A 10,853-nucleotide genomic window follows, 5' to 3' on the forward strand; every position below is an offset into this window, starting at 1 on the left:
ATAGTTAAGGCTAGAACAAACTTTTCCCACTAAATTCAGCATTCTATGATTATTTATTATGATGATATACTAAGTGAAAGTTCAAATTTGTCTTAAGTATAGCACTTTTACCACTAAAACAAATATCATGAAAAAATATAATATTTTATATTTAAAAATTACCACTATGGATTCGTACAATGTATGAATAATATGCACTAAAAATAAATTAGACTACTAAAAAAAGGTAATAAATAAAAGTTAATAAAAAAAGCTCTAAAAATTAAAACCTTTAGTGAGACCTTTGTTGCATTTAACAAATTATAAACTTGTAATGCATAGTATGATAGGCTCTAGAGAACCCAAAAAAATAATGTACTTTATATTGAAATCAGGGCCCTACTTATAAGTTATTGTGTACTTACAAACTTCTATTAATTTTCAACAGCCTTTCAATGTTTCCCCTGAGAAAAAGCAATTCATTTTTAGATTGATCGTCAAATTCTACCAGGTCTAGGAATATTGAAAGAATCTAAAAACAAAAAATATTGTATGATATGTATGAAGAATGTTTTTAAATTGTGATTATATTTACATTAGCTAATGATGCATTGACTGTGGGCAATGTCGTTCCTAGAAACAAATGAAACGACGAGCAGGGCTAAGTCCTTGACATTCCATTCTGACTCGCCTGTTTGCGAGCCGGCATGAGCACACCACTCTTTTGACTCTCGTACTCCTTGGTGGGAGGGGAGTCGGCAGACGCTTAGCGGAAGGATCGTGTCACCTTCTCTCGGCCGTCTGCCTTGCCATCCTCTGCAGTCAGGATGTTTTCCAATATCGCTTAGAACACCCAGAAATTCTTCAGCGACCCTGAGGACTGTCATCTTTTCTTCCTAGTCAGAGGGTAGACCCTCTAAAGCAAAACCACACAGTTTTAGTGGAAGGTAAGACTCAGAGGTCAGTAAGCAGCTTGAGGTGCGCAACAATGTGAATTCGGAAGTGTTGGCTTTGCTGCCATAGTGATTGCACCATGCACTGGCAGCCCTACCCATCTGGTGCAGGTAGTGCTGGAAGCAGCCATTCCCGGGTCATGTGATATGTGAGTTGCACCTTCGGTATCGTTCTTCCTATCCACTCCCGACAACAGAAATGACGTGACGTATACTTGGACAACCGTCGTCTTGCGTTCCTTCTGACAGCGTACTTGGACAGATCAGGTGAATCTCCGGGTAGGATAAGAGCGTACAGGCAAGCCCTAATTCTCAACCTCCTCAGGTTTAGGAGGTCGGCCGGTGGCATGACGGTCAGAAATAGCGATGCCTCGTCGGAAACTGTACGGTACGCTGAGATGACCCTGAGGACTGCTGTCTTCTGCGGTATTATCAGTATAGCCCTTGTCTTGGCCGAGGCAACCACTCGATTTATCCAAACAGGTACAACACCTGGCGCTCTCGACTACTGAGCTCAACAGTCTCCGCTTTCACTGGCATGGACCTCTGACGTTGGGTACGAGCCTAGCCAGTGCGGCCGCTGAGCAGGAGGGTTATTTCTTCAAAATAACCTATACATTTTTTATAGATAAATCCAAACACATCAAAACATTTTTCAATATTATCTATTTTTTCTAAAAGATTTCCCAACTCATTCTTTGTTGTAACCGGCTTATTATATTTGAATTTTTTTTCCATATGTTTGTATAACTGGCACAAGGATATTATAAAAATGATGTTTTTTCAATGTTTCTTCAAAGAAAAATCGTTGACTAAAAGCTGTCGCATTTTGTGCACTAAGATGCAAACTTTACCAAAAGCAACGAGGAAGTTGAACAGTTTTAGAAATTTCATAAACGAATCCATAATCTCCCTTTTTAAAATATTTAGTGTTGCCATCATCAATTATCTTGCGTTGTGAAACATTTGTACTATTATCTGAATTGAAATTAATGTTTGAGTTTTTCTTGTTATGTTATAGACATAGAACTTGTAGCAAGCGTTTTTGAAAGTAAATTGACTATTGGTTCTATTACTTCAGACGTCTCAATTGGTTCAATTTTGTTGATGAACACACAGCATTAAATGGTACTTATACTGTGCAGTCAGCATTTAATGATGATCCTGTATTGAGCACATAATATGAAGATGAATTAAAAAGCACAAACTATATTTAAGCTGATGAACAGTCGTCAAAAAAACAAATTAACAATGTACAACGTAACAATGAAAAATATTCTCACTAAAATAAATTTTAACTCGTGATTTAAATCCAATATTACAATCAAATACCATAAATCAATAATCTTTCAGTTAATAAAGACAAATGTCCTACGCTTGATATTTTCACTTAAATTGATGATTTTTCGAATGCAAGTCAGACACCATTAATTTCAATTCAGATAGTAAAACAAATATTTCACTATGTAAGATAATTGATGCTGGCAATACTAAATAATTTAAAAAGGGAAATTACGGATTAGTTTTTGAAATGTCTAAAACTGTTGAACTTGTTTGTTTCTATTGATATAGTCTACATCTTAGTGCACAAAATGCGACAGCTTTTTGTCAACAATTTTTTTTTGAAGAAACATTGAAAAAACTTCATTATTATAATAGCCTTGTGCCAGTTATACAAACATATGGAAAAAAATTCAAATTTAATAAGCCGGTTACAACAAAGAATGAGTTGGAAAATCTTTTAGAAAAAATAGATAATATTGAAAAATGTTTTGGTGTGTCTGGATTTATCTATAAAAAATGTAAAGGTTATTTTGAAGATAGTTCAGAAGACATTCAAACATGTTCTGGCAGTCAAGGTTAGGTAGCGAATCAAGATTTCTAAAAATGTATATTAAGTATTTACTGTGTTTTTTGTCATTATCGTTTTTTAAATTGTTTACTTTATTAAGTTGATTGTAATATTGGATTTAAATCACAAGCTAAAATTAACTTTTGTAAAAACATTTTACATATCTAGTACATTATTAGTACATACATTTCATTGCTGACGACTGTACATCAGCATTATAGCATTTTGTGCTTTTGAATCGACATTCATATGTTCTCAATACATGAACATCAATAGAGGCCGAACACACAGCATTAATTAGTACCGGCAAAGAATATGGTGCTATTGATTTTACTTCTTCATTTACACATTCCTACAAAATAAGCAATAATAACTTTAATGAACAGACATCAAAAATTATTTTAAAACAATATTTATGAATGATTATAAAAATTACTATTGGTGGTGCAAAAGTGGTGGTTCAACCTCCTCTTCATCAGTATTAGTTATGTAGGCTGGTAAAGAAGAATAATGTTCCAAAAGCTAAATAAAGAAAATAAATTAAAATAAAATTTATTTATGTATATATAATATATATAATTTAATGCTAAAAGTAAGGTCAAAAAACTTGAAAATTAAACAAATTCATGAGAAATTTTGTATTAAATATTCAAATCTTAGATTTAAAAAGAAAATCCTTTCCTTCTAACTCAAAATAATTCACTCATTTTAAATTTGTAAGGTGTATGGAAAATACTAATATAAACATTCAGAGAATATTTCATGTATCACAATTATTTTTTTTAGGTTACACCAAAAACCAAAGTCATTATCACGCTTTCCTTAATCTAATATTTTGTTTTCCTCGGCAGTTTTGAAAATTACTAGGAATTTCAACCTCCCGAATGCACCAACTAGATTCAATTCCACACAGAACAAGATACTGAAGTTGAAATTTGAATCATTTTTACTGTCCCAAAGGTGACAACAGACACAAAAAATTAAATATTAAAAAGAAAAATGAAATTATTGTAAGACTAATAGATTCATCGATTTGCTCAGAATTTAAAAATTAATTATAATGTTATATTTTTAAATATTTATCATTACATTATAAGTTAAGTGATTTATATTATATTATATAGGTATTATACATTTTTTATATTTTGTAAAACTATAATACTTATAATATAGCTATAAGAATATCAAAAGCAGTTGCTTCATTTAACATTATTCAAGTAAAACTTTTGCTCAGCATCGTTTACTTTTTAATAATGTGGAAACTAAATGCTGCCAAGCATAAAATAGTATAGGACCTACTTCTCAAAAGATCTTTTAAAATAATTAATCAAATATACATCAAAAATAAGAATAGATGATATTTTTAGTGATGAATTAATGATTTTTAAAATAAACAATTCTTCTAATGATTTTATTAAGATTATTCTGCATAATTATAAAAAAAAAAAAAAATGATAAACTCTACTCACTTATACTTGTTTATGATCAGCTCAACGTTTATAAAATTTTGTTTAGATATAAGTATAGTACTGTTGCTTCTGTCCATACTTATAATAAACATTTTAGGAGTAATATTTATTTAGTATTAAGTTTTTAATAACTCTAGTATTGAATAAATGTAAATTCTATTGCTTAAATAAATATAATGTTTAATATCAGGCCAATCCAGAATATTTTAACATGGGGGCTCAAAAACATAAAATTTCACTATAGCTATAATCTATTTTAGATTATGTAATTTATAATATAAATGTATTTTATTGGTGCCTTTAATACCAGAATGTGCCCAAGCACCAATAGCCTCCTCCATGAATCTGTGACTGTTAAATATCATATCTTTATCATTTTGTTAATTTATGTTATTCAGTATGAACTTTTATGCTTAAGTATAAAATTAAATTCAATGTTATAAATTGTAATAAGTAAACAAAACAATTATATGGATCGAAAACAAAAGTTGTTGTGAAAGACAGAAGAACAATGAACGTAAGTCATCAATAATAGATATAATCAAAATAAAAAAATAATATACTAATATATTTTGACTGTCAATCGGCTTGATTATCTTATCATTTATTAAACAATATTGATTTTTTACTATTAACCAAACACAAAATGTTAACATAAATTACTGTAATTCATTGCTGCGATATTTGGACGCCCCAAAATCCTTTACAAAATGGATACACTTCTGGATAAACCAGGGCATATACCAACAGTAACATACTTATAAATTAGGTATAAGTTATAAGCATAATTAAACTTTGAATTACCTACTTAGGTATTTAAAATAGTTGCAACTTCTTTGTACATAAAGAATATTTTATAATTAAGCTGCTACTGTAAATATTGTTGATACATTTTAGGAACTCAAAAGGACATCCGACTAGCTATAACTCTTTTATATTATTATTACCTTAGTAGTTGTTTAACACTGGTAATACATCTGTTTCAATGACTGTTTGGATATTGACATCAGCAATTACTGTAGGAATTTAAAAATACTATTGAAAATGAAAATAAAACTAGAGATCAAGAAGCATATTTACTTGTAAGGAAAACCATTTTCATCGCATCTTTGATTATAAGGATCACTGGGTTTCGGGACTTATACGACGCCTGTAATCCGGTCTCCAATAGTCCGATATAGAGAGCCTATATAAGAGCCCTTCTTATATAGGCTCTCTAGTCCGATACTTGTGTTTTCTAAACAAATTATTTAATACATTTTCACCATAATAAAATTGATGCACGAAACACAAACAACTACGAAATAAAAGACGCCTTCGCTTGTGCGTTGTCGCGATGGACGCTTGGTCGATTGACCCCCTACAGTCTGGCCATATTTCGAAAACCAAAGTCCACGACTGATGAGAATAAAAACCGCAGTGTCTTAACCGTGATTAAAGATAGTACTATCTATAATCGTGTTTGGAACCGTCGTGTTATCTTAATTTATACTAAAAAAAACAACAAATTAATGAAATTCTTTAATTATATTCCATCACTGTTAAAATTTCGTATTGTGAACATGAACGAACTTCAAGACCTAGTACTAGTGAAGGCGGAGGGAGGTACTCAGATCGTCGTGGTTTTAATAAAAAGTTTCAATGAAAACAAAATTATACATATTGTAATCAAATTTAATATTTGTAAAAAATTCAAAGATAATTATTTTTACTAAGTTTATAGTATTTACATTTTGTTGAAAATACTTCAAAAAGTATTTTAATACAAGTATTCAAATACTTTACAAGACTGGTTCTGGGTTACTACTGCACCCAAAACACACAAAAAGTATATTTTACTTTAATAGGTAAAAACACTAAACTTGCTCCGGGTTTTACTACCCGAAACGTACACAATTGTCGCACTTCACTTGTACAAAAAAAATTGGTGTGCCAAGGGAATTTTTCACAGAGCACACGTAAAAACTCTTATACTTCTCGTTCATAAACACTTTGAAAAAATAAACGTACCAAAGTTGAGGTACCAGAGCACACGCACAAAAAAAAAAATGTCTCCGCCCGTGAATAAGAACCCCGTTGGGCGCCACTCTGTGGTATCACCCGTATTAGACAATACGTGGTAAACCAACCATACGCCTTACCCTCGTATTCTCTAGTTAATGACACTCTCTAAAGTTAATTAGAATGGCACTGTTAACTCGTTGAGGTACGATGGTATGCGCTTGTCAATTCTTAGTTCGTTCCTATCCAGTTGAAATGACTCAAAGATTACATATACCTTGGCACTATTATGTCACATTAAAAGTAGCTTGTACATAAAATACACAGTATTTTGCTTCTAATCAAAATAATTGGTTAAATCACTCAATGGAACGATATATTTAAATCCAGAAGATGTGTCCGATTGTTTTGTATTTTGTGAACGAAACGATTTAGTTTTAATTATTTTAGGCGTCATGCACTTTCTAACGCTTCAAACATCATCAAAAACTAAGCTTTCGGTGCAGGTGTGCATGCATTTTAAACATTAATTGTATATAAAAAAACAATTTCATTTACACGATATTGGCAGATAGATTGTCCCTGCTAAAATCGTTTTTTTTTTTACAATAAGAATTTAAATATAACACATAACTTACAGTGACTCACTCCACACCTATTGAGCAGGCGCACAGTAGAGCAGTGGCCAATTAATTGTCTACCTTTTTTAAATTTATAAACAAAAAATTTGCAAAAATAGGTAGATACTCGTACATATTTGATATCACATACGTACAATGAAAATGTACTAAATTTATTTTAACAACTATATATTAAAACACAATACAAGATTATTATAAATACAAAAATAATTTATTTAAGAGCTGTTAAAATATGACAAATAAAAAAAAAATAAACAGATCAATTTTAATTTAAAAATCTAATTACTGCAAACAACATTTTTATTCATTAGTTGGTTAAATCACGTTATAATTTTATCTCAATACCCATCTATTTTTGGGGTTATATTTCATATAATCTTATTGTTCTGAAATAGTGACAACTCTGATGTGACAAGGTCTGTTGTTTTTATAAGTAAACTTGGAACAGTCTAAATACCTCAGCCTTGGCAAACAAACTTTAATCCCACAGCTAATGTGCCAAGGCTGTGGCTAATTGGCATTTAAATTGAACAAAGTTAGCACATAAAAATGGTTCTCCTTGGTATAGAATTGCTATAGGATCAGGATGATTACAATGTCTCAAATATGTTCCCGATAAACTATGTCTAGCATTAAATTGCTATAAACATAATTGGAAGTAAAAGAATATTCCACTTTTCAGAGTGAGTGTATTACAGCCAATTTGGTTGCCATCTTGAATTCTATTCATCACATATTGATAGACACATGTTAATACTGTGAACAAATAATATAAATACATTATGACTTATAAGGAATATATTGATATATAGTTTAAGTTCAAGGACATGTTGAAATGACATTATTAAGAGGATATCAGAGCAATAATGGTTTTATCTCTCAGAAAACGCATCAATGTAAAATTGTTTTTTTTATGGTATTTGAATAATCTTAAGAGCAAAACACTTTTTGTAAAAATTAGTTGGTGTTCTGTTTTATCATGACACTAAACTTTGAAGGTAATTTTAAGAAGATAACATTATTGTAAGAATTTAAAAAGAAAAAGAAACATCATATAATTGTATACTTGTATACTTGTATATGTATTTTAGATTTTTTGTACATTGTTTGTCTTTGTTTTCAATTTATTATTCATGAACAACTGTTATTATCATCTAATTTTTATGATTGTGCCGGGCTCGTTTAAAACTTAAATAAATTAATACTGTTGTATATCAACCCAATATAACTTTAGTCTCCAACAACCATTAATCTTTGCTTACTAAAAATATTTAATTTAAAACAAAGTTTAACAATGTTTAACATTATAAATACACAGTACAGACAATATTAAAGCGTATTAGATATAATTAGGATTTAGAACTTCTTGTATTAGCGTGTTTATTTGTAATGAATGTATATTATTCTAGGTAAGATATAAATTTGACATTTAAAACGGTGAAATTAAAAACAAAATTTGAATTAACATATTTTTGCATACTTTATCATATTAAAAATTAATTCCCGAAATAATTTCTTTTTTCTTAAGAAGTAATTTTGCATACAGTTATCTAAACAACATTGGTATCGACAATTGTACAGTTAGAAACTTAGTGACATCTAGATTCAATATTGTACGGAGGATTAAAAATCACACATGTCAGTCAGAACAGTACTTTATTACGTATTTATATAGTTAAGGCTAGAACAAACTTTTCCCACTAAATTCAGCATTCTATGATTATTTATTATGATGATATACTAAGTGAAAGTTCAAATTTGTCTTAAGTATAGCACTTTTACCACTAAAACAAATATCATGAAAAAATATAATATTTTGTATTTAAAAATTACCACTATGGATTCGTACAATGTATGAATAATATGCACTAAAAATAAATTAGACTACTAAAAAAAGGTAATAAATAAAAGTTAATAAAAAAAGCTCTAAAAATTAAAACCTTTAGTGAGACCTTTGTTGCATTTAACAAATTATAAACTTGTAATGCATAGTATGATAGGCTCTAGAGAACCCAAAAAAATAATGTACTTTATATTGAAATCAGGGCCCTACTTATAAGTTATTGTGTACTTACAAACTTCTATTAATTTTCAACAGCCTTTCAATGTTTCCCCTGAGAAAAAGCAATTCATTTTTAGATTGATCGTCAAATTCTACCAGGTCTAGGAATATTGAAAGAATCTAAAAACAAAAAATATTGTATGATATGTATGAAGAATGTTTTTAAATTGTGATTATATTTACATTAGCTAATGATGCATTGACTGTGGGCAATGTCGTTCCTAGAAACAAATGAAACGACGAGCAGGGCTAAGTCCTTGACATTCCATTCTGACTCGCCTGTTTGCGAGCCGGCATGAGCACACCACTCTTTTGACTCTCGTACTCCTTGGTGGGAGGGGAGTCGGCAGACGCTTAGCGGAAGGATCGTGTCACCTTCTCTCGGCCGTCTGCCTTGCCATCCTCTGCAGTCAGGATGTTTTCCAATATCGCTTAGAACACCCAGAAATTCTTCAGCGACCCTGAGGACTGTCATCTTTTCTTCCTAGTCAGAGGGTAGACCCTCTAAAGCAAAACCACACAGTTTTAGTGGAAGGTAAGACTCAGAGGTCAGTAAGCAGCTTGAGGTGCGCAACAATGTGAATTCGGAAGTGTTGGCTTTGCTGCCATAGTGATTGCACCATGCACTGGCAGCCCTACCCATCTGGTGCAGGTAGTGCTGGAAGCAGCCATTCCCGGGTCATGTGATATGTGAGTTGCACCTTCGGTATCGTTCTTCCTATCCACTCCCGACAACAGAAATGACGTGACGTATACTTGGACAACCGTCGTCTTGCGTTCCTTCTGACAGCATACTTGGACAGATCAGGTGAATCTCCGGGTAGGATAAGAGCGTACAGGCAAGCCCTAATTCTCAACCTCCTCAGGTTTAGGAGGTCGGCCGGTGGCATGACGGTCAGAAATAGCGATGCCTCGTCGGAAACTGTACGGTACGCTGAGATGACCCTGAGGACTGCTGTCTTCTGCGGTATTATCAGTATAGCCCTTGTCTTGGCCGAGGCAACCACTCGATTTATCCAAACAGGTACAACACCTGGCGCTCTCGACTACTGAGCTCAACAGTCTCCGCTTTCACTGGCATGGACCTCTGACGTTGGGTACGAGCCTAGCCAGTGCGGCCGCTGAGCAGGAGGGTTATTTCTTCAAAATAACCTATACATTTTTTATAGATAAATCCAAACACATCAAAACATTTTTCAATATTATCTATTTTTTCTAAAAGATTTCCCAACTCATTCTTTGTTGTAACCGGCTTATTATATTTGAATTTTTTTCCATATGTTTGTATAACTGGCACAAGGATATTATAAAAATGATGTTTTTTCAATGTTTCTTCAAAGAAAAATCGTTGACTAAAAGCTGTCGCATTTTGTGCACTAAGATGCAAACTTTACCAAAAGCAACGAGGAAGTTGAACAGTTTTAGAAATTTCATAAACGAATCCATAATCTCCCTTTTTAAAATATTTAGTGTTGCCATCATCAATTATCTTGCGTTGTGAAACATTTGTACTATTATCTGAATTGAAATTAATGTTTGAGTTTTTCTTGTTATGTTATAGACATAGAACTTGTAGCAAGCGTTTTTGAAAGTAAATTGACTATTGGTTCTATTACTTCAGACGTCTCAATTGGTTCAAATTTGTTGATGAACACACAGCATTAAATGGTACTTATACTGTGCAGTCAGCATTTAATGATGATCCTGTATTGAGCACATAATATGAAGATGAATTAAAAAGCACAAACTATATTTAAGCTGATGAACAGTCGTCAAAAAAACAAATTAACAATGTACAACGTAACAATGAAAAATATTCTCACTAAAATAAATTTTAACTCGTGATTTAAATCCAATATTACAATCAAATACCATAAATCAATAATCTTTCAGTTA

General features: G+C 31.5%; 1 long non-coding RNA gene across 1 annotated transcript; it reads right to left on the reverse strand.

The window, feature by feature from the left end:
* Window positions 1–7,186: 7,186 nt before the first annotated feature.
* Window positions 7,187–10,055, reverse strand: LOC132937150 (uncharacterized). Its single transcript, XR_009663608.1, has 3 exons — window positions 9,141–10,055; window positions 8,971–9,077; window positions 7,187–7,651 (listed from the first exon to the last, which is right to left on the reverse strand). It is a non-coding gene; the product is annotated as an uncharacterized LOC132937150 (long non-coding RNA).
* Between the last annotated feature and the right edge of the window lie 798 nt (window positions 10,056–10,853).

The sequence above is a fragment of the Metopolophium dirhodum genome, chromosome 1 (genome assembly GCF_019925205.1).
Source record: "Metopolophium dirhodum isolate CAU chromosome 1, ASM1992520v1, whole genome shotgun sequence".
In the NCBI taxonomy this organism is placed as follows: Eukaryota; Metazoa; Arthropoda; class Insecta; order Hemiptera; family Aphididae; genus Metopolophium; species Metopolophium dirhodum.